A 27,648-nucleotide genomic window follows, 5' to 3' on the forward strand; every position below is an offset into this window, starting at 1 on the left:
AACCAGGATAAAAACTAGAGGAGGTATGGAGCTTAGCCCAAGGAAAGACATTAGTCCATAAATTCCAGCATTGCCTAATCTTTCTGCTTTCCCCTTTTTTTTTTTTTTTTTTTGCTTTTATCTTAATAACCAGCTGGAAACACTCTTAAAGCTATTTAAACTTTATACCAATGTCTGTAGAACCATATACTAACCCCTGTATTTGGAAACTGCAAGTACTGACAAAAGTGGTAACTAGCTGTACATGGCTATTCATATTTAAGTTAATAAAGTTTAAAAAAATAAAAAAAAATTAGTCTCTCAGTGAAACTAACCACCTTCAAGAGCTCCATGTGACCTGTGGCTATTATATTAGACAATGAAGATATAAAGTATTTGTATCATCAAAGAAAGTTCTATTGGTTAGATTATTATTAGACTAGAGGACACACTCTCTCTCTCTCTGTGTATATATATACACAGAGAGAGAGAGAGTTATACTGATTGACTGCCTACTATGTGACAGATTATAGCATAAGCAATGGGAATTTAGCAATGAACCACAGAGGCAAAAATCCCTACATTTTTGGAGGGATTAGATATGGAGCTTATATTTTAGTAATGAATAAATAGGAAATGTAAATAGTTCAAAATCTATATATGCTAGAGAGAAAAATAAAGTAGGAAAGAGGAATTGAAGAGTTGTGGTTTGTTGGGAAGAGCTGAAATAATAAAGGAGGTGATTAAGGAAAGCCTCTCTGAGAAGATGACATTGCCCTCAATACCTTGGGGAAACATAAAAGGAAGGACTTCCAGCCAAAACGAAGAGCAGACACAAAGGCCCTGAGGTGGGTGCTGACCCCCCACCTCCCTGTTTGAGGAACAGAGAGATAAGCACAAATAAGCAGAGCAGAAGGAGGATCAGGGGACAAGGAGGAACTGAAGGCAATGAGTTGATGGTGCCAGACTATTTCAGAATTTTTAAATCACTGAGAAAAATTTGTATGCTAAGTACATAAATGAAGAAAACTTAACAATTTTCTTTTGAAGGATACCAAGAAGGAAGAAACAAACTGTTAGTATAAATGCCTTATTAAAATTGTATGGGTAGGAAGATTCAAGACAACAGTGTAGGAAGATCCTAAACTCCTTCCTGTCAAGGACACATCAAATCTATGACTACACGTGGAATAATTCTCTTGGAGAGAAACCTGACAAGTGGGGGAACACAGCCTCTACAACAAAGCTTTAAGGGACAGTATCAAAACAGGCAGGAGGGGCAGAGAAAATTTGCCAAGGAAAATTCTACACCCTAGGCTTTGTGATTTGCAAGGGAAAGATCACAAAAGATTTTCTCTGAGCAGTGAAAGATTTGAGCCCCACACCAGCTACCCCAACCTCTACATCCTACACAGGAGAGAAAAAACCCTAAACGCTTGTCTTCAAAAACCAATAGAATACATTCAATAAAACTATAAAAGTGCAATGAACAAATCCCTACTCTTAGAGGGCTCACAGGCAGACTCACTAGACCTCAAAACCAGTACACAAACACCAGATTGAATAGTTCAGAGACTACAGGTAAAGGGAACATGTGAACAAATACTCTATATCTGCAGAACTAATCTTGAAGCATCTGTCAGAGAGACAGAGACTGGTTGGGATAAGCCATTAGTGGGAAACATTTATGTGATTTTAGGTGACCATGCTAATACCAGCACTGGTGGGTACAATTTAGGAATTCTCCATATAACCTGTTTGTGTCCATAGGCACGATCCACTGAGAGCCCCCCTTACCCCTGGGCTTAGGCCAGACTTCATAACAGGCAGAGCAGTAGCCCTTCCCACCAGCATCCCACAGCTGCAGCCCTGCCACAAGAGGAAGTTACATGCAACCCTAACCGGGTACCCCACTTGAGTGCCTGGCTCTAGTGGCTGGGCAGGATTGCACTTCTGAGCCTCAGGGAGTAATAGGGAAGAACAAATCTGACTCCATACTAGATCTGTCACTTTTCCTATAATTTTACTTTAACCTTTGTCCTCTGTCACTTTTCCTATAATTTTACTTTAACCTTTGTCCTCTGTCACTTGTACCTAGTCATCCTGGCTCTATACCTTTTGCAAAAGGATGCTGCCTATAGCCTAAAATATATAGGATAACCTATTTTTAAAGCTGTGACTTTTAAGAGTATTACATTTTTAGATCCAAAAGTTGTAGAGCAGAGAATTAATATCTGTTTTGTTGGAGGCTTACAAGAACATTATGATCTGATCTACGTGGACAGCTATTAAGAACAGTGGAGGGGGTCCTGTCATGGCTCAGTGGAAATGAATATGACTAGTATCCACAAAGATGCATGTTGGATCCCTGGCCTTACTCAGTGGGTTAGGGATCTGGCCTTGTTGTGAGCTGTGGTGTAAGTCGCAGATGTGGCTCAGATCCCCCGTTGCTATGGATGTGGCGTAGGCTGGCGGCTGCAGCTCTAATTCAACTCCGAGCCTAGGAACTTCCATATGCCACTGGTGTGGCCCTAAAAAGACAAAACAAAGAAACAAACAAACAAAAAAGGATTTTGGCACCAAGAAGTTTGTAACAACCAACCACTCCCTTACCCCTTTCCTGTATAAAAGGAGCCTGAATTCTGACCAAGGAAAAATGGTTCTTTGATCTACCAGTCTGCTGTCTTCTTGGTCTACTGGCTTTCTGAATAAAGTCATTATTTGTTACCCCAACAACTCATCTCCCAATTTATTGGCCTGTTGTGCAGTGAGCAGAATAAACTTGTACTCAGTAAGAAAAGGATATTCTTCTAAAAGAGGTCACTCCTTGGAGTTCCCATTGTGGATCAGCCATAATGAACCTGACTAGTATCCATGATGGGTATGATCCTTGGGTTAACTCTGTGGGTTAAGGATCCAGTGTTGCCATGAGCTACAGTATACAGGTTGCAGATGAGGCTTGGATCTGGTATTGCTGTGTCTGTAGCATAGGCTGGCAGGTATAGTTATAATTCAATCCCTAGCCTGGAAACTTCCATAAGCTGTGGGTGCAGCCCTGAAAAGACAAAAAAAAAAAAAAAAAAAAAAAAAAAGAAAGAAATAAAACATGAAGAGTACTTGTCAGAGTTTCTATTGTGGCTCAGTGGGCTAAGGACGCAACTAGTATCCATGGGGATGTGGGACCAATACCTGGCCTCACTCAGGGAGCTAAGGATCTGGTGTTGCTCCAAGCTGTAGCATAGGTTGCAGATGCAGCTTGGATCCTGCATTGCTGTGGCTGTGGCGTAGGCCAGCTGCTGCAGCTCCAATTCACCCCCTAGCCTGGGAAATTCCATATGTTTCAGGTGCAACTATAAAAAGAGAGAGAGAGAAGGACTTATCTAACCTGAAAAGAAAGGCACTAAGTAATAACAAGAAAACATAAAAAACTAAAAATCTTACTGGAGTGCATAAATATATAATAAAAGTAGTGGGTGAATCACTCATAGAGCAAGCATGAAGGTAAAAGACAACAGGAATGCAAATAACTAAAGTCATAACAACTGATTAGTGATGCATAAAATAAAAAAGCATATACAAGGTGTCACCGAATGTATAAAATGTGGGAGGGTGAGTAAAAAGATAAAGCTTTGAAATGTGTTCAAATTTAAGATGCTACTAACATAAAAAACTATCATTTATATAGTTATAGGGTATCAGTGTAAGCCTCACAGACTGAGGAATAACAAAATCAGTGGGAAAATAAAGTGATTTCCATAACCTAATTCTTTTTTTTTTGTCTTTTTGCCATTTCTTGGGCCGCTCCCGCGGCATATGGAGGTTCCCAGGCTAGGGGTCGAATCGGAGCTGTAGCCGCTGGCCTACGCCAGAGCCACAGCAATGTGGGATCCAAGCCACATCTGTGACCTACACCATAGCTCACGGCAACGCCAGATCGTTAACCCACTGAGCAAGGGCAGGGACCGAACCTGCAACCTCATGGTTCCTGGTCGGATTCGTTAACCACTGCGCCATGACAGAAACTCCCTCCATAACCTAATTCTTTATATTTTATGTCATAATATTTGATTTTGAAAAAATAGGTTCCCTACATTAAGACTAATGGGCAATGGGATCCTACCATACAGCACAGGGAAATGTGTGTGATTGGGTCACTTTGTTATACAAAGAACTTGATGAAACATTGCAAATCAACTACACTAATAATAATTAAATTTAAAAAAATAAAAAAAAGGTTGGTGGGATTGTAAATTGGTGCAACCACTGTGGAAAACAGGATGGACATGCCTCAGAAAACTAAAAATAGAATTACCATTCAATCCAGCAATCCCACTCCTGGGCATCTATCCAGAGAAAACCACGACTCGCAGAGACACATGTACTCCAATGTTCATTGCAGCACTGTTTGCAATAGCCAAGACATGGAAACAACCTAAATGTCCATCGACAGAGAAGTGGATCCAGAAGATGTGGTACATATACACAATGGAATATTACTCAGCCATTAAAAGGAACACAATACTGGCATTTTTAGCAACATGGATGGATCTAGAAATTATCTTACTAAGTGAAGTCAGCCATTCAATGAGACACCAACATCAAATGCTTTCACTGACATGTGGAATTGGAAAAAAGGACAGACTGAACTTCTTTGCAGAACAGATGCTGACTCACAGACATTGAAAAACTTATGGTCTCCAGAGGAGACAGTTTGGGGGGTGGGGGGATGTGCTTGTGTTATGGGATGGAAATCCTGTGAAATTGAATTGTTATGATCATTATATAACTACAGATGTGACAAATTCATTTGAGTAATAAAAAAATAAAAATAAAAATAATAAAAAAGAAAATATATAGAATAATATGAAAACAAAAGACGAATGGGAAGAGCCTTGCTACAGAGAACATTGGTACAACACTACATGTAACCTCCATTAGTATAAAAAAATATATTATTTTTGTAGCCCCATACTTAGGATAAAGTGTGAAACATAAGAAATGATTAATAAGTGTATCCTTCCCTGAGTTCTGATCATCAGCATCCTATATCATAAGAAGCTTTAGGAGGAAAAAATGTACCAGAATAAGACATCTTGATGTATCAAAGTAAGATTTGTTTCATTTCCTTTACAAGGGCATAGACAAAATCAGAGTGACAGGATAAGGGATTGAAAAAAGCATATATAACAATATAAGGTGGAATATGTCAAATGGAAACTGAGAGAACCTAACAGTAAGTGATCCAGGATGGTGACTCTCACTTCCTATTAGCTATGACATTCACACATGACACTCTAGGAATAGCAAGGCTTGACCCAACTGTCTATGGCAGAGAGAGCAACACAGCCTGCAGGGAATGGAGGATTCTTGCTGCCTTTACTGTCACCTCAATCATCCTCTTTTTTTGTTTGTTTATTTGTTTTATTAAAGAAGACGTGTGGAATGGAACTGACTGGGAGAGACATAATTACAGTAAGATGATTACGGCACTAGGCTGAGGAAAGTGAGGTGCTTAGAGAAAGCAAACACGAGGTGCTGACCTTATATTTGTAGGGCTATGAGAGTGAACACCTCCTTCAAATTGTACCCCAGGAACCTGGCTGGCCCCAGAGAGTTCAGGCCCAAGGGCTCTGGGTGGCTCTGGGTTGTAATTTAGAATTAAAACCTATTTTTCTGGCTTAATTTATTGTAGTGCCTTTTTTACATTCAACATTTTTTTCTGGTTTGGATGATAAATTGTATACCCATCAGAGTTACAGGAATATTTTATAATCTATATTAAATAATTAGAAAACATTTGATTATTTATTCTTCCATTTTATAAATTACTTTTGTACAAATTCAGAACAGATTGAAACATATTTATGCTTTGAGATATCACAGTTGAAAACTGCTGCTCTAGGCATTTTTTTTTTAATTTTTTATTTTCCCACTGTACAGCAAGGGGGTCAGGTTATCCTTACATGTATACATTGCAATTACAGTTTTTCCCCCACCCTTTCTTCTGTTGCAACATGAGTATCTAGACATAGTTCTCAATGCTATTCAGCAGGATCTCCTTGTAAATCTAGTCTAGGTTGTGTCTGATAAGCCCAAGCTCCCAATCCCTCCCACTCCCTCCCACTCCCATCAGGCAGCCACAAGTCTCTTCTCCAAGTCCATGATTTTCTTTTCTGTGGAGATGTTCCTTTGTGCTGGATATTAGATTCCAGTTATAAGTGATAGCATATGGCATTTGTCTTTGTCTTTCTGGCTCATTTCACTCAGTATGAGATTCTCTAGTTCCATCCATGTTGCTGCAAATGGCATTATGTCGTTCCTTTTTATGGCTGAGTAGTATTCCATTGTGTATATATATACCACCTCTTCTGAATCCAATCATCTGTCGATGGACATTTGGATTGTTTCCATGTCCTGGCTATTGTGAATAGGGCTGCAATGAACATGCGGGTGCATGTGTCTCTTTTAAGTAGAGCTTTGTCCGGATAGATGCCCAAGAGTGGGATTGCAGGGTCATATGGAAGTTCTATGTATAGATTTCTAAGGTATCTCCAAACTGTTCTCCATAGTGGCTGTACCAGTTTACATTTCCACCAGCAGTGCAGGAGGGTTCCCTTTTCTCCACAGCCCCTCCAGCACTTGTTATTTGTGGATTTATTAATGATGGCCGTTCTGACTGCTGTGAGGTGGTATCTCATGGTAGTTTTGATTTGCATTTCTCTTATAATCAGCGATGTTGAGCATTTTTTCATGTGTTTGTTGGCCATCTGTATATCTTCCTTGGAGAAATGTCTATTCAGGTCTTTTGCCCATTTTTCCATTGATTGATTGGTTTTTTTGCTGTTGGGTTGTATAAGTTGCTTGTATATTCTAGAGATTAAGCCCTTGTCAGTTGCATCATTTGAAACTATTTTCTCCCATTCTGTAAGTTGTCTTTTTGTTTTCTTTTGGGTTTCCTTTGCTGTGCAAAAGCTTTTCAGTTTGATGAGGTCCCATGGGTTTATTTTTGCTCTAATTTCTATTGCTTTGGGAGACTGACCTGAGAAAATATTCATGATGTTGATGTCAGAGAGTGTTTTGCCTATGTTTTCTTCTAGGAGTTTGATGGAGTCCTGTCTTATATTAAGTCTTTCAGCCATTTGGAGTTTGTTTTTGTGCATGGTGTGAGGGTGTGTTCTCGTTTCATTGCTTTGCATGCAGCTGTCCAGGTTTCCCAGCAATGCTTGCTGAATAGACTTTCCTTTTCCCATTTGATGTTCTTGACTCCCTTGTCAAAGATTAATTGACCATAGGTGTCAGGGTTTATTTCTGGGTTCTCTATTCTGTTCCATTGGTCTGTCTGTCTATTTTGATACCAGTACCACACTGTTTTGATGACTGTGGCTTTGTAGTATTTCTTGAAGTCTGGGACAGTTATGCCTCCTGCTTGGTTTTTGTTTCTCAGGATTGCTTTGGAGATTCTGGGTCTTTTGTTGTTCCATATAAATGTTTGGATTGTTTGTTCTAGTTCTGTGAAAAATGTCCTGGGTAATTTGATAGGGATTGCATTGAATCTGTAGATTGCTTTGGGTAGGATGGCCATTTTCACAATATTGATTTTTCCAATCCAGGAACATGGAGTATCTTTCCATTTCTTTACATCTTCTTTGATTTCTTTGATTAAGGTTTTATAGTTCTCGGCATATACGTCCTTTACCTCCTTGGTCAGGTGTATTCCGAGGTATTTGATTTTGTGAGGTGCAATTTTAAAAGGTATCGTATTTTTGTATTCCTTTTCTAATATTTCATTGCTGGTATACAGAAATGCAACTGACTTCTGAATGTTAATCTTATATCCTGCCACTTTGCTGAATTAATTAATCAGTTCAAGGAGTTTTGGGGTTGAGTCCTTAGGGTTTTCTAGGTATAGTATCATGTCATCTGCATACAGTGACAGTTTGATCTCTTCTCTTCCTATATGGATGCCTTTGATTTCTTTTGTTTGTCTAATTGCTGTGGCTAAGACTTCCAAAACTATGTTGAAGAGCAGTGGTGAGAGTGGGCATCCCTGTCTTGTTCCAGATTTGAGTGAGAAGGCTTTCCGTTTTTCCCCATTGAGGATTATATTTGCTGTGGGTTTATCATAAATGGCTTTGATTATATTCAGGAATGTTCCCTCTATACCCACTTTGGCGAGGGTCTTGATCATGAATGGATGTTGGACTTTGTCAAATGCTTTTTCTGCGTCTATTGAGATGATCATATGATTTTTGACTTTTTTTTTTGTTAATGTGGTGTCTGATGCTGATTGATTTGCATATGTTGAACCACCCTTGTGAACCTGGGATGAACCCAACCTGGTCATGGTGTAAAATTTTTTTGGTATGTTGTTGGATTCGGTTGGCTAAGATTTTGTTGAGAATTTTTGCATCTATATTCATCAATGATATTGGCCGATAGTTTTCTTTTTTGGTGGTATCTCTGCCTGGTTTTGGAATGGGGGTGATGGTGGCATCATAGAATGTCTTTGGGAGTCTTCCTTCTTCTTCAACCTTTTGAAAGAGTTTAAGGAGGATGGGCACCAATTCCTCTTTATATGTTTGATAGAATTCACCTGTGAAGCCATCTGGTCCTGGACTTTTATTTGTAGGGAGTGATTTTATGACCTCTTCAATTTCATTTCTAGTGATCGGTCTGTTCAGTTGGTCTGTTTCTGCTTGATTCAGTTTTGGCAGGCTGTAAGATTCTAGAAAATTGTCCATTTCTTCCAGATTGTCAAACTTGTTGGCATGTAGTTGTTCATAGTATTCTCTTATGGTTTTTTGTATTTCTGCTGTATCCGTTGTGATTTCTCCTTTTTCATTTATAATTTTGGCTATTTGGGTTCTTTCTCTCCTCTTTTTAGTGAGTCTGGCCAGGGCTTTGTCAATTTTGTTCACCTTTTCAAAGAACCAGCTCTTGGTTTTATTAATTTTCTCTATTGTTTTTTGAGTCTCTGTTTTATTGATTTCTTCTTTGATCTTTATACTTTCCTTCCTTCTGCTGACTTTAGGACTTCTTTGTTCTTCTTTTTCCAATTCATTTAGGTGGAGGGTTAAGTTGTCAATTTGGGATCTTTCTTCTTTTTTGAGAAAGGCCTGTATTGCTATAAATTTCCCTCTGAGCACTGCTTTCGTAGCATCCCAGAGATTTTGAGAGGTGGTGTCTTCATTATCATTTGTTTCAAGGTATTTTTAAATTTCCTTCTTGATTTCCTCATTGACCCATTGGTTTTTTATAGCATGTTGTTTAGTCTCCATGCAGTAGGTTTTTTCTCTTTGCTTTTCCCATGGTTGATTTCTAATTTCATGGCATTGTGGTCAGAGAAGATACTTGAGATAATTTCTATGCTCCTAAATTTATTGAGATTCTCTTTATGTCCCAATATGTGGTCGATTCTTGAGAATGTTCCATGAGCATTTGAGAAGAATGTGTATTCTGTTTTTTTTGGATGTAGTGTCCTGAAGATATCAATGAAGTCTAACTTTTCTATTGTTTCCTTTAGGATCTCTGTTGCTTTATTGGTTTTCTGTCTAGAGGATCTGTCCATTGATGTGAGGGGGGCATTTAGGTCTCCTACTATGATTGTATTCTCATCAATATCTCCCTTTATGTCTGTTAATATTTGTTGTATGTATCTGGGTGCTCCTATGTTTGGGGCATATATGGTGATGATAGTAACATCCTCTCCTTGGATGGATCCCTTAATCATTAAATAGTGTCCTTCTTTGTCTTTCTTTATGTCTTTTGTTTTAAAGTCTATTTTGTCTGATATGAGCGTTGCGACTCCTGCTTTTCTGTCATGTCTATTGGCGTGAAATACTCTTCCCCACCCTTTCATTTTCAATCTATATGTATCTTTTGTCCTAAGGTGAGTTTCTTGTAGGCAGCATATTGAAGGTTTTTGCCTTTTTATCCACTCAGCCACTCTGTGTCTTTTGATTGGGGCATTCAGTCCATTGACATTTAAGGTGATAATTGATAGATGATTATTTATTGCCATTTGAACCTCGTGTTCCAGTTGATTCTATGGTTCTCCATTCTTCCTTTCTTTTCTTTTTTTTTTTTTTTGGTTGGATGGTCTCCTGTTATTATCTGCTTGAGTGTTTTTTTTTTTTTTTTCATTTTTTGCAAATGCAATATTTGGTTTTGGCTTGTGGTTGCCCTGTTTTTTAAGTATGCTAACCCCTTCCCATAATTGTGTGTTTTAGCCTGATGGTCCTGTAAGTTCAAACACTTCATTACTATATTAAAATTAAGAAGAGAGATATACATACAAACAAAAAGGGTTATTTACCTCCTAACATCCCTTGCCCACATTTTATGGTTTTGATGACTTTTATTTTTTTCTTTTTAATTTTATTTTGTTTGAAGCATGTTCATGATTAAATCTGTATGCTGGCTTATTTGAGTGACTGCTCTCTGATTGCGATTTCCTCAGTCCTAGTTCTTCCTCTTCTTCTTTTTTTTTTTTTCTTTTCTTTTTTCTTCCCTTTCCTTCCTTTCTTTTTGGTTTAGAGAAGCCCTTTCAATATTTCCTTTAACCTGGGTTTTGTGTTGCTGTATTCTTTAAGTTTTTGTTTGTTGGGAAAAATTTTTATGTCCCCTTCTATTTTAAATGATATTCTTGCTGGGTAGAGTATTCTAGGTTGCATATTTTTTCCTTTGAGCACTTTAAATATCTCTTGTCATTCCCTCCTGGCCTGTACTGTTTCTGTAGAGAAATCAGCTGATATTCTTATGGGGGTTCCCTTGTAGGTAACATTCTGTTTTTCTCTTGCTGCCTTTAGGATCCTCTCTTTATCACTAACTTTTGCCATTTTTATTATGATGTGTCTTGGTGTGGGTCTGTTTGGGTTCAGTTTGTTTGGGGCCCTCTGTGCTTCTTGTATCTTGAACCCAGTATCCTTTAGATTTGGGAAGTTTCCAGCGATAATTTCTTCAAATATATTTTCCATTCCCTTATCTTTTTCTACTCCTTCTGGAATTCCTATTATGCGTAGATTGCCCCGCTTTATATTATCCCATAGGTCTCTTATATTGCTTTCCATTTTTTTGATTCAGTTTTCTGTCTGTTGACCGGATTGAGTGATTTCCATTATTCTATCTTCCATATCACTGATTCGTTCTTCTGCATTATTCATTCTGGTTTTTACTGCCCCTAGTTCAGTTTGCATCTCTGCAAATGAATGTTCTAGTTTTTCTTGGCTCCTCCTTATATTTTCTAGTTCCTTTCTGAGGGTATCTGCATTACTGTTCATATCTTCTCTTAATTCCTTCAGTATTTTCACTATTTCTCTTTTGAACTCCAGGTCTGTCTGACTGCAGAGATCTGTTTCATTGTTGACTGTTTTAGGTGAGTTCTCCTGTTGGTTTGACTGGGGGTGGTTTCTCAGCTTCTTCATCTTGCTTGTTGTTTTCTTTCTCCTGAGGGAGTTGTACTCTCCGTGATCGGGCAGTGTTTGCCTTGTCACTGCCGTGGAATATTTCCTGAGGGCTGGCGTTGTTGGTCAATCTTTTTTGAGGCAGTGTGGCTTTTCTGGAGTGTTGATGGGGCTAACAGGGTTTCTTTGAAGCAAAGCGGACTTCCTGAGGGCAGACAGGACTGGGAGGTCCACACCACGATGGTAGCAGATTTCACTTGGTCATGCAGAGCTTGCTCTGGTGTTTTTAGGCTGTGGGGTTCTTGCAGGGGGTTGGCGGTGTTGGGCAGCTGCTCTTCAGGGGTGCATCACCCCCTGGGGGCTGGAGCAGCTATCTGGGTCACTGAGAACCTAAGAGGCTCTTCCCTAGGGCAGCCCAACTCAGAAGGACAGCCTGAGAATGTAGGCGGATCTTTTCACAGTCTGGCTGAGCTTGTTGCAGGTTTTCTGGGCTGCAGGGGCTCTTCCAGGGGGCTGGTGGTGCTGAGCAGTTATTTCACGGGAGTGGGGCACCCCCTGGGAGCTTGGGCGGGTAGCAGGGCTGTTGGAGACCCAAGAGGCTCCTCCCCAGGGCAGCCCAACTCAGAAAAACCATCTGAGATCTTTTCCCGACTCGGCCAGGCTTGTTGCAGCTTTTCTGGGCTGCAGGGGGTCCTGCCTGGAGCTGGCAGTCCTATGCAGCTGGTCCACTAGGTCTCAGCACCCCCTGGGGGCTTGGGCGGGTAGCAAGGCCCTTGGAGACCCAAGAGGCTCCTCCCCAGGGCAGCCCGTCTCAGAAAAACCGTCCGAGAATTAGGCCGATCTATTCACGGCCTGGCTAGGCTTGTTCTAGCTTTTTCTGGGCTGCAGGCCTTTTCTAGGGGCCTGGTGGTGTTTGGTGCTGCTCTGCAGAAGTGTAGCCCCACCAAAGGGCAAGCAGGCCTGTGCAGGGACAGCCCCTGAGGTGGTAGGCTTCAGGCAATTGTTGAGGCCAGCCTTCCTGGATGGCAGGCAGCCCCAGGTTCGGCGAGAGCATAGGGGGTGGTGGGGGGGGGGGAGGGAATGCACTGGGAAGCACAGCTTTCTGCTAGCTAGCGGGCCTGTAAGCTTGCTGTGGCGTGGGGGGTATTCTATGGGGACCCACCCCTTCTTCTCTCCCCTCCCCAACACCGGCGCAGACCAGGCTCTTCTCCCAGGTTCCCTCTGAGGCGGCTTTCCACTTCCCCGTCCCTAGAGTATTGTTCCCTTCCTCTGCGACAGCTTTGTTTTCTAGTCTCCCAGGCAGTCTCTGCCCCGTCAAATGGTTTAGAGACCTCCCAAACAGTTTCCGCTCTGCCCCGCCCCCCTAGCCCGGGGACTAATCTCTGGAGCCGAGGTCTCGGTGCCCAGCCCCCACCCAGGTGTCCCCTGGCCCCCTCTTGGGGACTAACCTTCAGAGGCGAGGTCTCGGTGCCCAGCCCCCACCCAGGCGTCCCCCGGCCCTTTCCCGGGGACTAACCTCTGGAGCTGAGAATTCGGTGTCCAGCCCCCACCCAGGCGTCTCAATTTTTGGTGACTGTGCCCATAGTTCAGATGGTCCATTGGGTTCTTGATCGGCTTTTCCATACTCCAACTTACTGCTACACTCTTCTCTGCATCTGGAGATTCCTCCGGTTTGTTTGATCTTTCCCCCGTGTAGGTGACTTTCCAGGGTGCGGGATCCCTTTCTCCTCCGCAGTTCCCTTTCGGGAGCGCCTGTCCCGCTCGGATTCACCTTCTCTCACTCTCCTCTTTTCTCCCGTTCTGCCCAATAATGTCATGAACTTCTTGCCGTATTGGAGTTTAGGTTCCTCTGCCAGCGATTGGTTGCTGTTCTGTGCGAGTCATTTATTCTGTAGATGTGCTTTTTTTGTTGTGTTTGTGGGAGAGGGCGAGCGTGTCCCCCTACTCCTCCGCCATCTTGTCCTCTCTCCTGCTCTAGGCATTTAACAGAAGTAAAAGATCCACTCTGGGAAAATTTAGACTTGAAAACCTTTACAAAAGATATGAGTCCCAAGCTGGTATATGATATGTAATGCTATATGATTAAAAGTAAAACGTACATACTTTCAAGTTGGAAAAATTGATAATACTGCTAGGTTGCACAGGAAAAATATCCCACTCCTTCTTTTCTGTTCCCTATTCACAGGACATGTCCATAGGCTAATAATCACTTTTAAAATGTATGACTTAGATTTGACCTATGTTTTAACATATTCCTGACAATAAAACAAATAAGATATTCATGTCAATATTTTAACAAAAAGCCTCCCTGCTTATCCTGTAATTTTTACATTTAACCTCTGACCCACTCAGGGAGTCATTGTTTCTGCTTTTGGGAGAGCCTTTAAACGATTTATGTATAATCAATTAAATCAATAGATTTTCTCTGCAAAGGCATGAAAACATTTATTTCTGGGATTTCCCGTTTCCTTTTCAAACATGTGGAAAGCAAAGCTTACTCTTGTAATAACTATCTTAAGATATTAATATAGAGATATTTCTTCAAGACATGCAGATGGCCAACAGGCTCATGAAAAGATGCTTAGGATCACTACTTACCAGAGAAATGTAAATTAAAACTACAATGAGGTATGACCTCACCCTGGTAAGAATGGTCATCATTAAAAAGTCCACAAATAATAAATTCTGGAGAGAATGTAGACAAAAGGGAACCCTCCTACACTGTTAGTGGGAAGGTAAATTGTTGCAGACACTATAGAAAACAGTATGGAGGTTCCTTAAAAAAATTAAAGTTACCATATCATCTAACAATCCCACTCCAGGGCATATATCTGGAGAAACCTCTAATTCAAAAAGGTATATGCACACAAATGTTCATAGTGCCACGGCAGGAACTCCCTAGGTTATTGTTTTTGAAGACAATCATTGGAGAGTCTCCTTAGGGATGCCCCACTTTTATGTATATGATTGATTTATAAAAGATCTATTCAGTTGAAACATCTACTTTACCAAATGGATAATGATCACTGCCTGCCACATTGCCAGAAAGAACACAATTAATGTCATAAAGAGAAGGAATTTTATTTTATTTTTTGTATTTTTTGTATTTTTAGGGCCACACCTGTGGCATATGGAGGTTCCCAGGCTAGGGGTGGAATCAGAGCTGTAGCCTCTGGCCTACACAACAGCCACTGCAACGAGGGAGCTGAGCCACGGCTGCGACCTACACCACAGCTCATGGCAAGGCCAGATCCTTAAACCCCTGAGCAAGGCCAGGGATTGAAGCCACAACCTCATGGTTCCTAGTTGAATTCATTTCCACTGAGCTACAATGGGAACACTGAGGGGATTTTAAATAAGACAGAAAGATATGGCAGCCAGCATGAATGGAGAAATGTATAGCATAGAAATTCAGGTGTGTGGAGTCAGTTCAGAATCACGACTTTTGCATTCATTCACTGTATGACTGTATTCAGGCCATGTAACTACTTTGAATATGTGTTTTCTCATCTTTAAAAGGAGGCAAAAGTTATCCCACTGAGGTACTTGATTAAGTAGAATAATATTATAAAGTTCTTGGCTAGTATCTTGTAAATAATACTTCAATAAATGTTAGCAATCATTACAACTACTGCTACTACTATTATTACAGAAACATGAAGAGGGACAGATTTGAAGGCCAGATGAAGACTGACAGTCCTGCAGATCTCTGTGTGTGATCAACCACCTCATTCATCCCAGGGCAGTGCCAGTTTGGGATAAGAAGCACAGAGAGTTCCTGTATTACTCAGGAATACTCTTTCACTGTCACTTACTTTGTATTAATCCTATTAAAATCATACTTTAGTGAATTCTGACTGTAAAGTCATTTGAGAATGAAATATATCCAGAATCAGAACCAGAACTCAAAGTACCATCGCTGTACTATACTATTTTTGCCACTCTTCAGTTAAAATATTTATCTGATGTGGCAATTTGCAGCAAGCATCATTAAGAAGATTTTAGTTACAAGGCACCAAATCTCTGGCCATCTCCAAGGAAAATAAATGATTTGTTTAATTCCCCTTGTCCTTGTATTTTAGGTACGTTCTCCTGAAGAAAATAAAGTAAGGTCCACATACACAAACCTCTGGCTTGGGTCTTTGAGGAAACTCTGGCTGCTTTATGTTTTCCCCATATGCTGTGTGCTTCCCCAGACTCTAAGTGTGAAGAGATTTTCTTTCTTTCTCTCTCTCTCTCTCTTTTTTTTTTTTTTTTAAATCTTCAGCGTATTCAAACGAGCAAAATATTTTCTGGCATGTTAATTCCAGACACTTAATCTGTCCCTCCCTTCTCTAATTCCTCTCAAAGCTAAAACTATTATGGAGTGAGATACAATTATTTCAAGGCTGAGATGTTTAACCCATATTTGGATATTCCTTTAAATACTGCATTTTATGCGTGGTTATCATAAAATTTCTTATTTTACACTCTTCTCTCAACTAACTTTAAAGGGGGGTGTTGATTGGTTTACTTCTTTATTTATTATTACACGGTATAGCTGTCAGTGAAATTGACCATGCAAGTGCATTACATGCTTGATCATAAAATAAAGCATTCTTGGCATGTAGAACAATGACAAAATAATACAGTGTTGAGCTTATTTTAATTAAAATCACCCTTTTCTGGAAGATGAACTGAACTGTCCTGAGTGCTAGCAAGAACCCAGTAAGCACTGTAAAAAATCTGAGTAAGGGACTCAGGGTATGCAATTTAATTAATTCCAACCATCTTATTTTTTTAATTAAAGCATAGTTGATTTACAATGTTTTGTCAATTTCTGCTGTACAGTCATATGACTTCTGTGTACAAGGTCCTGAAGTGTCCATCTTTAGTGTGGCCTTCATAGTGACAGCATAAAGATATGATCATTTTGTAAAGGTTTCTAACAGAAGTGTTTAGATGTGGGAAATCACCTGTCACTTACTGGTCTTGAAAGATCCTTTCTTTCCTTCCTTTGCCATAAACCCAAGTGATAGTATTCAAAGCAGAGGCAGGCAGATGGGCGAGGACAAATCATATGTATCAAAGAAGGAAGTATTTGTCTATGTCTATACGGTTTAAGTCGATACTGTCTGGGTCTTGACCTGATCTTCATTACTGGCCAAGCCCTTGCACCCATCTCAGTGGCCTTGAATGTTGGTTGACAATTCACAACTGTCTCTTCTCTGAAGAACTGCTTCTGGCCAAATGCCATATTGACTAGGCCCACCCAGTGTCTACAGACCTCAGGGATGGGCTGCCTGAAAGAGCATTCTGAAAAAGACCAGGCTTCTGGTCTCAAGACTTACACTGTGGAGAACACATACACACACACAGAACACAAGAACATTTTTGGAAGTGATAGGTGTGGTCAGTACTTTGGGTGTGGTGATGTATTCCAAGTGATTAGCCTTTTAAACTTGCACGTGGACTTTATGAAGCCTTGTACCATGTGCATTAATATCACTGATAGATGACACTAAAATTGCCTCCTATGATATGAAACAGAGATAATCAGTGTACATTCTATTAAATAAGCACATTTTTAAAAGTAAGATAAGCACCTGTTTATAATTAAAAATTGCTTCTTTAACTGAAACACTTCTAAATAGTAAAAGATTGAAAAATAAAACCTATCAGCATTTTGTGTTATTCATGATATAAGATCAGGATAGAAGTTTTAATGATCATTTTTGTTATAATAATTCTGATACCCCAATTCTCATTCATTCTGTGATTATAAAATATGTCTAATTTGGAATGATAAATTTTCAGTAGCTACTATTATCTCTAGATAGATAAGTAAGGCTGTCTGTGCATTGAGAGGAAGGGGATGGAGTGGGATGAGTGAGAAGTTGGCAGGATGACAGACAAGAAAATTAAGTCAAATTGGCATATGCACACTGTGGTATATGGAATGACTGGCCAAGAGGGACCTGCTGTATAGCAGAGGGAACTCTACTCAGTACTCTGTGATAATGTATGTGGAAAAAGAATCTGAAAAAGAACGGATGCATGTACATGTAAAACTGAATCACTTTGTTGCACAGCAGAAATTATCACAAAACTGTAAATCAACTATCCTTTGATAAAACTTTAAAAAATGGGGAAGTTCCTGTCGTGGCGCAGTGGTCAATGAATCCGACTAGGAACCATGAGGTTGAGCATTTGATCCCTGCCCTTGCTCAGTGGGTTAAGGACCCGGAGTTGCCGTGAGCTGTGGTGTAGGTTGCAGATGTGGCTCGGATCCCGCATTGCTGTGGCTCTGGCGTAGGCCAGCAGCTGAGGCTCCCACTGGACCCCCAACCTGGGAATATCCACATGCCGCAGGAGCGGCCCAAGAATGGCAAAAAGACAAAAACAAACAAACAAACAAACAAAAAAACAACACTTTAAAAAATGGAAAAGAAAAAGAAAAAAATATGTAAGTGCCAACCAGAGAGGTTAGAATTTTTGTGAAATTCATTGAGAACATGGAAAACTTTAAAAGGGAACATCGACCAGATCAGATTTGACACATGAGATTTTATCTGAACACTAAAGCAACAGATGATAAGGTTTAACACCTCTGCCCAATCTATGCCTTTGACCCAAGACAGGCAATGCCTTTGGTGACATAATCAAAGGCATGATTTTATTGAACAGGTTTTCTTAATAGATCTGTAGGATCCAGGTTATTAATCTTTGTACAATAATATTTTTAACTAAGAAAAGAGAGGGTGAATCGTTTTCTAATAAGACTTCAGTATTCACAGACAAGTCTTCAACTACTTCGTACTGTTTCAATCCCAGAGATTCATCCCCAGGAGATAAGATTTCCTTTCAGCTCCTGAAATGAGGAAGAGAGGTGTCAGAGGCCACTCTCAGGGGAGAAGGGTGTTGTCAAGATGCTATCTAGGCTGATACACTGTGGGATGCACACACAGAAGAATATTTAAAATTCCAGAAGCATACACTTGACTCTTAGCCTGTGGGCAACTAGAAACTTTTTGGTCTAAAAATGTTTGAAAACAAGCTTCAGTAATGCTAATAAATCTAATGGCTTAGAGTTCCAAGTTCCTTTACAGTAATACCATCTATAGGTTTAAATCTTGTCAAGCACTGCTAATCTATTCTTCTCCAAACTTCTGTGTGTGTGTGTGTGTGTGTGTGTGTGTGTGTAAATACAATGATCAGAATCTTTCTGTGACTTCACAGTGGAGTCTAGTCCAGGATATGGAGCCCCCCACAATCTGACTCTATCTTATATTTACAGTTCCTCATACCACTATTATTTTTAAACATTAGGTTTAATTCTAATGGGGCTTCAAATAATACACACACACACACACACACATATAATTTTTTTTCCATTTTTGGCTGCCCCACGGCATATGGAGCTCCTGGAGAAGGAATCAGATCCAAGCTGCAGTCTTGCCCTAAGCCAAAGCTGTGGCAATGCTGGATCCTTAACACAATGTGCTGTGCCTGTGATCAAACCCATGTCCCAGTGCTCCCAGGATGCTGCTAATCCTGTTGCACCAGTATAGGAGCTCCTATTTATTTATTTATTTATTTATTTATTTATTCATTCATTCATTTATTCATTATTCTGATTTTTAGGGCCGCACCCTTGGCATATGGAAGTGCCCAGGCTAGGGGTCAAATCGGAGCTGTAGCTGCTGGCCTATTCCACAGCCGTGGCAATGCAGGATCTGGGCAGTGTCTGTGACCTACACCACAACTCAATGCAATGCAATGCAATGCAATGCAGCAACTTTCACCCACTGAGCAAGGCCAGGGATCAAACCCAAAGTCTCATGGATACTATTTGGTTTTGTAACCCACTGAGCCACAATGGGAACTCCCTCTTTTTATTTTTTAGAGTGTAGTTGATTTAGAGTGTTGTGCCAATTTCTGCTGTACAGCATGGGGACCCAGTCATACATATCAAATTACATTTAGAAATGAGTCTGGAGTTCCTGTTGTGGTGCACTGGTTAATGAATCTGACTAGGAACCATAAGGTTGCAGGTTCAACCCCTGCCCTTGCTCAGTGGGTTAACGATCTGGCATTGCCATGAGCTGTGGTGTAGGTTGCAGACGAGGCTCGGATCCCACGTTGCTGTGGCTCTGGTGTAGGCTGGCAGCTATGGATCTGATTCGACCCCTAGCCTGGGAACCTCCATATGCTGAGGGAGCGGCCCAAGAAATGGCAAAAAGACAAAAAAAAAAAAAAAAAAAAAAAAAGAAATGAGTCAAAAGGCAGAAAATAATGCATGGGAAAACTCTAAAATTCTACAACAGAAAATTTTTCAGGCTTACTTTTGCCTTAGTCATCTGATTGTTTTCTCATAGTTTGTACCCTTGGAATCTTTTTAGTGCTTCACTTGCGACATATGGAAGTTCACAGGCTAGGAATCAAATCGGACCTGCAACTGCTGGCCTATGCCACAGCCACAGCAACGCCAGATCTGAGCCACTTCTGCAACCTACACTGCATCTCGAAGCAACACCACATACTTTAACCCACTGAGGGAGGCCAGGGATTAAACTTGCACCTTCATGGATGCTAGTTGGGTTAACTCACTAACACACAATGGGAACCCCTAGAATCTTTAAACAGGCCAAATCTGTGTGCTTGGCTTTAAATTGAACCAAGGTCCACAACCTTAGTGTATGTTAGAATTACCTGGAGAGATTTACAAAATATTGGTACTAGAATTACACTGCCAGTGTCACTGGTCTTGGGTACAGCCTGACATCAATATTATTTAACATCCTCCTGCATGATCCTGTTATGCACTAAAGATTTCAAACCACTGAAGCAGAGATAGGAAGGGTCAGTGTAAGTGGTCAGCTACAAGCTCTGTGCTCTATTCCAAAACTATTCTTGAGTAGATCCAAAGATGGGAAACTTCAGCAAGAAAATTACCAATTCATTACATCAGAATCAGCAATGAGCATTTCCTTTGCTGCTAAGTAGTTTAAGGACCTGGTGCTGTCTCTATGAAGATGAGAGTTCGACTCCTTGCCTTGCTCAGGAGTTTAAGGACCTGGTTGCTGCAAGCTGAAGAACAGGTTGCAGATGCAGCTGGAATCAGGTGCTGCTGTGGCTGTGGCATAGGCTTCAGCTGCAACTCCTATTCAACCCCTAGTCTGGGAACTTCCATATGCTGCAGGCGCAGTTGTTAAAAAAAATGCATTTTAATTCAAAAATACTTATAGAGTACTTATATGTTCCAGGCAACAGATCTTCACTTGATGTAGAGTTCTAAGTAATGCAGGGACTCTCTTCTTGAGGAGCATACAATGAAAGCCATGGTTACCAACAATCTGGCATTCTTAGAGTGTTGTATTTCACTTTATGCAAATTATTCTTGAATTAAAATTATCTAGGAATAAATCTAATGAAAGTTGTGAAAGGTATTTATACACAAACATGTAAAATAGTACTAAGTGTGAGTTCCAACTCTGGTATGGCAGATCAAGTTGCCAGCAGGCTGACTCTCCTACACATATAAAAATCAACTCAATATAACATTTTAGAACATTCTGTGAAGGATCTAGAGAATAAGCAATTGCAGATACATTTGGAAGGGAATGGAATCTTGTAAGAAAGGGCTAGTACAGTTAAATTCCTTGTCCCTTTAGCATTAGTCTGAAGATAGGCTGAAGTTGAGTATGGTGTAGGATGGCTGAAATTCCGATAGAAATATACCATCTTTCTAGCCTAGGGAAGACAGAACCTAGAGAATCACAGCTGCTGGAAAGGAAAAAGGTCCAGGTTTTGTGTGAAATCTCTGCTTAAGTCCAGAGCTCATTCTTGAATTACTCCTTGCATAGATTATTGTGTGAATAGCTCCACTAGACACCAAAAAGAATTGAACTGACATCTAAGTTGCCACTCATCTTGGACAAGATTGAATGTTCATTTTCAAGCCAACTGAGTTAATTGTTTGCTAAAACAAAACCAAAAGCATTATTTAGAGGAGCTCCTGCCTTGGTGCAGTGGTTTAAGAATCTGACTGCAGGGACTCAGGTGGCTACGAAGGTACAGGTTTGATCCCTGGTCTGACGCAGTGGATTAAGAAGGAAAAGGCATTGCCACAGCTGCAGCTGTGGCTCAGATTCAATCCCTGGACTGGAGACTTCCATATGTGGCAGGTGCAGCCATAAAATTAAAAACAAACATTACTTAGAGAGATGTAAGGGGATCCTGGGAGCATACAATACACCACTCAGAATTTCACACATTTATAGAATGCAATCTAAAAATACTCAATATAAATGAAACAGGAAAATATTTCCAAAGAAAATGGAGGTCAACCTGGAGATGATTCAGATGTTGGAATTATCAGACCTAAACTTTAAAGTAACAAGGTAAAGAAAAATATGAATGACAAGAAAGAAAATCTTAGCAAAAAAAAATATGTATATATATATATATTTGTGTGTTTGTGTGTACACACATGTATATATGGAAATGTTAGAATTAGAAAATGAAGTAAGAATTCTCAGAACAACTTTTATAGTAATTTTTTTTAAAATAGAGGAAAAAGTTACTGAATCCACAGGAAGTGAGTATTTGTATATTTTTACATGGTAAGGGTCTAGGGAAAACTTTTTCTGGGAGTTGCATCAGTGGATAAGATTTGGAACTTTAGGGATGATTCAAACACTGAGAGACTGTCTGGGAGTCATGGGCTTACATTTCAAAGGGATATGAAACCAGGAGCAATAGAGTTATCCAGGAGTTAAACTATGATGGCTTATTTTATTTCCCTCACCACTAGATTTTTATTTACATTCCAAAAGGCAAAAATAGTTTCCTTCTATTTCTGAGAAGAAAAAGGGAGATTAAGATTGCTCTCTCACCCTGGGAATCTGGGGTTAATAGATGCAAACTATTGCATTTGGAATGGATAAGCAATGAGATCCTGCTGTATAGCATAGGGAACTATATATCTAGTCACTTGTGATGGAGCATGATGGAGGATAATGTGAGAAAAAGAATGTATATATGTATGTGTGACTGGGTCACTTTGCTGTATAGTAGAAAATTGACAGAACACTAAACAAACTATAATGGAAAAAATAAAAATCATTAAAAAAAAGATTTCTCTCTAAGAAGGAAAAGGGCAGTATACATATAAATTGCCAGATTCGCATTTCCTTACCATTGAATGAACCCCAACATTAGATATCTAAGTCTAACTACATTAATAATTGCATTAAACATTAATGAACTGAGCACTTAGAAAGTAGGGATAATTCAAATGCAAAAAAAAAAAAAAGAAAGAAAGCAAAATCCAAATGTGATGCTGCTTACAAAAAATGCTGTTTATAAAGACATAGATAGATATGGACCTCATGGATGGAGAATATATTTCATTCAAACAAGAGGTACTGAAGCCCAAAGTGGTTATATATTAATATCGGACAATATAAATTTCAAAACAAAGAATAGGAATAAATAGGACAATAAATAGAGAAAAATAAGGGAATGTCATAATGATAAACTGGTGTACCCACAAGGGAGACATAACCATCATGTCCTAAGCATATATTTGTCTTAAAATACATCCACAAAACACATGAATTAAAAGACAGATAGGGAGTTCCTTTCGTGGCTCCATGGTTAATGAACCTGACTAGGATCCATGAGGATGCAGGTTCCATCCCTGCCCTCACTCAGTGGGTTAAGAATATGGCGTTAATGTGAGCTGTTGTGTGGGTCGCATAAGTGGCTTATATCCTGTGTTGCTGTGGTGTAGGCCAGCAGCTGTAGCTCAGATTTGACTCCTAGCCTGGGAATTTCTATATGCCATGGGTGTCATGGCCCTAAAAAGATTTAAAAAAAAAAAAAAAAAAGATAGAATTAGAGAGAGAAATAGACAATTTCAGAATCATACTAAGATTTTTTTAACATCCTTTCCACAATTGATAAAATTAGACATAAAGTAACAGAGCTAGAACTATCAAACACCTTGACCTAACTGATATTTACAAAGTACTATACCAAAAACTGGGAGTAAACTTTCATTTCTTTTTCTTTTCTTTTCTTCTTTTTTTTTTTTTTTAAGGCCACACCCACAGCATATGGAAATTCTCAGGCTAGGGGTTGAATCAGAGCTGAAGCTGCCTGCTTACACCATAGCCACAGTCATGCAAGATCCAAGCCATGTCTGTTATTTACACCACACCTCATGGCAATGCTGGATCCTTAACCCAGTGAGCAAGGCCAGGGATCAAACCTACATCCTCATGGATACTAGTCAGGTTTGTTACCACTAAGCCACAACGGGAACTTCCCGTTTCTTATAAGCACAAAGCACAGTTCACTAAGATTTTTAGGATCAGCAAAAATAAAAAGCCTCATTTGATTTAAAACAATTAAAATTATAACAAATATGCTTCCAAACTTAACAGAAATAAAGTAGAAATCAATTATAATAATACATTTAAGTACAGTAAATTATTTGGAAATTAAATAACACACTTCTAAATAATCATAAATTGAATAAGACATTTTTTAGATGGAAAATATTTTATTAAGTAAAAACTCAAGTACTACCTTTCAAAATCTGTGAGGCATAGCTAAAACAGTGGTTAGAAGGAAAGTTACAGAAGGAACTTCTTGAATTGCAGAAAAAAATTTAATACACTTCAAATTCAAATAAATTTAATTGGAAGAGCTAACTTTTAAGAAGCAAAGAGAAGCACAGTTTACGCAAGGTAAGCAAAAGCAAGTAAATAATAAAGAGCAGTAATTAGGGAAGAACAAAACAAATAAGACTGAGAGAAAAAAATTCAAGGTTGTTTTTTAATAAAATGACACAATTAACTGCTACCTAGACTAGTAAAGAAGAGAGCACAGAAATGATCAATATCAAACGTAAGATTACATATGCACTAGATACCTAAAAACACCACTTCTCCACAAGAGCTTCTCTCCTGACAAATATCCTAATCTCTACCTGCATGAATATTTAAGGCAGATGTTAATTGTACCTCTTAAATTCTCTCATGCTATTTTACTCTCTTTGCTTCATTTTCATGATAAATGCCAAATGATATGTGAAACCTGTCAACATGTATATGTATATATAATCATAGTTTTTCATTGTTTTGTGCTGTCTTGAAAAATCAGTTTTGTCTCCATTAACCATGAATGCCCAACTGCCAAAAGTGAGATAGATTTTTGTGTGAAGATGGGAATATGGCTTCTGAGCAAAAACAAAGGAAATTCAACGAGGGATCATTATGCACAGAGCCCCTTCCAGGTACAGAAAGAGTTACGTAGTGGTTCTTCATCAGACTTGTGTGCTGCTTTTATAATTTTGCCTCTTTCCAATGTGCATACTAAGTTAGAATTTCTGGAGAATAGGGATGCATACTTGCATATTTAAAAGAGCATTCCAGATGATTTTGCTGTTCACCCCTGGAGATATCACCTCATACCCATTAGAATGGCTATTTATCAAAAAGACAAGTACCAGCATGGGCAAGGATGTGGAGGAAAGGGAACCCTTGAGTACTGTTGGCAGGCACTCTGGAAAAAAGTAAGGAGAGTCTTCAAAAAATTAAAAATAGAACTACTATAAGATCCAGCAGTCCCATTCCTGAGTATGTGTCTGAAGAAAACAAACACGTTAATTCTAAAGGACACATGCTCCTGTATGTTTTTGGCAAAACTATTTATAATAGCCAAGATATGGAAATAACATAAGTGCCCATCAACAGATGTATGGATAAAGAAAATGTGATATATACATATAAATTCATATATATAAATGAATGAATGGTTATTACTTGTGATTTGTAATATAAATGGACCTAGAGGGTATTATTCTAAATGAAATAAGTCAAACAGAGAAAGACAAATACTGTATGTTTTGATGCATATGTGAAATCTAAAATACAAAACAAATGAGCAAACAAGAAAAGTGAAATAGAGTCATAGATACAAAGAACAAATTGGTGGTTGCCAGAGGTGTGGGGGGTGAGGAGAGAAGAGAAACAGGTGAGGGAGACTAAGAGGTATAAACTTCCAGTCAAATAAATGAGTCAAAGGTATATGAAATGTTCAGTCTGGGTAATATATTCAATAATTGTTAGTATCTTTGTATGGGGACATATCATAACTAGATTTATGATAGTAATCATTTTAAAATGTATATAAATACAAAATATGTTGCATATCAGAAACTAACATTTCTTTGAGGTCAATTATAGTTAGAAAACAAACAAGAAAGCAAACTCATAGACAAATCAGATTTGTGGTTACCAGGGGCAGGGGTGGGGGAGGGGAAACTGAATGAAGGCAGTCCAAAGGTACAAACTTCCAGTTACAAGATGAATAGGTACTAAGGATGTAATGTGCAACATGGTAAATATAGCAAACATTGCTGTGTGATACATACACATTAAAAGAGTAAATCCTAAGAGAAGGAAAAAAAATGTTTTCTTTTCACCAGAAGGAAAAAAAATGTTTTTCTAAATTCTGATTTCTAATCCTAAAATTATTTTCTAATCTTGAGATGATATGGGTTTATTAAACTTACTGTGGTAATCATTTATTGATGTATGCAAGTCAAATCATTATGCTATACACCTTAAACTTATACAGTGCTGCCAATTGTATTTCGATAAAACTGAAAGAAAAGGTTCAAAAAAATGAGGCAATTAAGAGGATAATGGAAAACTACATAGACTGAAAAAAATGAAAGAGCTGATAATTATTTCTTTTTAAAGACAAACTTGCAATCACAACCCTTGTTCATAAACAAGGAACTGAGCTATGCATGGAAAGTTATAGCTGTAAATAATCTGCTCTCACATGGATTAAATATGAATATTTCAGAGGAACAAACAGTATTAAAATAATGCAATTTACAAGAGATTTTTTTTTTTGATGCTGTTTTAAAAAAGGTGTAGGTGGCTCCTGTTTATGTTTATTAGATTCCTTTGAAAACTAATAGACAAAGGAACTTGCCTTATCAATTCAGGAAGTGTCTGTCTAATGTGGGGGAGGGGATACCGAGAGGACAAAGACAATATTATTTACTGTCAATTAAATGATGACATACATTTTTCAAAACAATACAAGAAACCCTAGAGTGATGGAAAGAGGAAATATAAAATTTGGATCAAAGTAAGCCCAAGAAAGAATTTCAATACTATTCTAAGATTTGGTACATTAAATGGAGTTCTTGGAAACTAGAAGGCTTAATACAGAAGCAAGAATTACTTAAGATCTTCCTATGGAATTGAGGAGTGTGAATACATTATCAAGAGAACTCTCAAAACCTACACATATGTATCCTCCTAATGCAGGATTATTGAAGTATATGGTATTTATCATTAATTAAACTTCCTAATATAAAAATATGGAAAATGAGCTTGTCTGATTATTTCATCAGATACCTCTCTGATTAGGGGAACTCAAAACAAGAATGTCTGAATGAATGAATGCCCCAAGGGAAGGGAAGGACATTTGAAAACATGAGCAGATGATGAAATTGTACATAAACAGTGGATCTACTATCACAGTCCTATTACTATTATTTCTTCTGACCATCACACTCACTGGCAGCAGCTAGAGATTGTTCAGAGTTATATAGATAGCCCAGTATATTTCTTTCTGAAGCCATTTCTTGTTTTCCTCTAGATATGACTGTATTATCAAAAGAGAGTTACTTCTACAAGACTCCTTTTCCTAGTATCATGTCAAATTCATAGTAAGTTTTCTGCCCATATAGGTATGTGTTTTTGAAGGCCATAGTCAAAAGGTTTTACATGTTGTGTCCCTCATAGTCATTGCCATATTGCACTTATGGCAAGTCTCAGAAATGATAAATGGATTTCAGTTTGCAATTGAGCTTCTGTTACTGATACTTCTAAAACATTCGTTAGGGAGAAACTGAGGCATGCTCTGCCTTCCGTGGAAATGCATCTACTCTGGCAAGAGGTGATGGGGAGACAGCTCCCATGAGAAAATACACTCATTCCCTAATAACAGTAAATACTTTTTGTCCATAAGAAACTATCAACTTAAAATTTTATTTTATGGCTTAAAACATGACAGTAAACATTCAATAAAATGTTATTCTCTTGATTTTCAGGAGCAATAATAATGGGGGTTTCTACCATTTGCCTAGGAGTGGATGTCAGTTAATGTAATTGCAAAACCATACAGTATGGCAGAAAATGATGCAAATTCAATAGCACTTATCGATAGCTTAATTTAAAAAGCAATTTATCTT

Source organism: Sus scrofa, chromosome 3, assembly GCF_000003025.6.
Source record: "Sus scrofa isolate TJ Tabasco breed Duroc chromosome 3, Sscrofa11.1, whole genome shotgun sequence".
Classification (NCBI taxonomy): Eukaryota; Metazoa; Chordata; class Mammalia; order Artiodactyla; family Suidae; genus Sus; species Sus scrofa.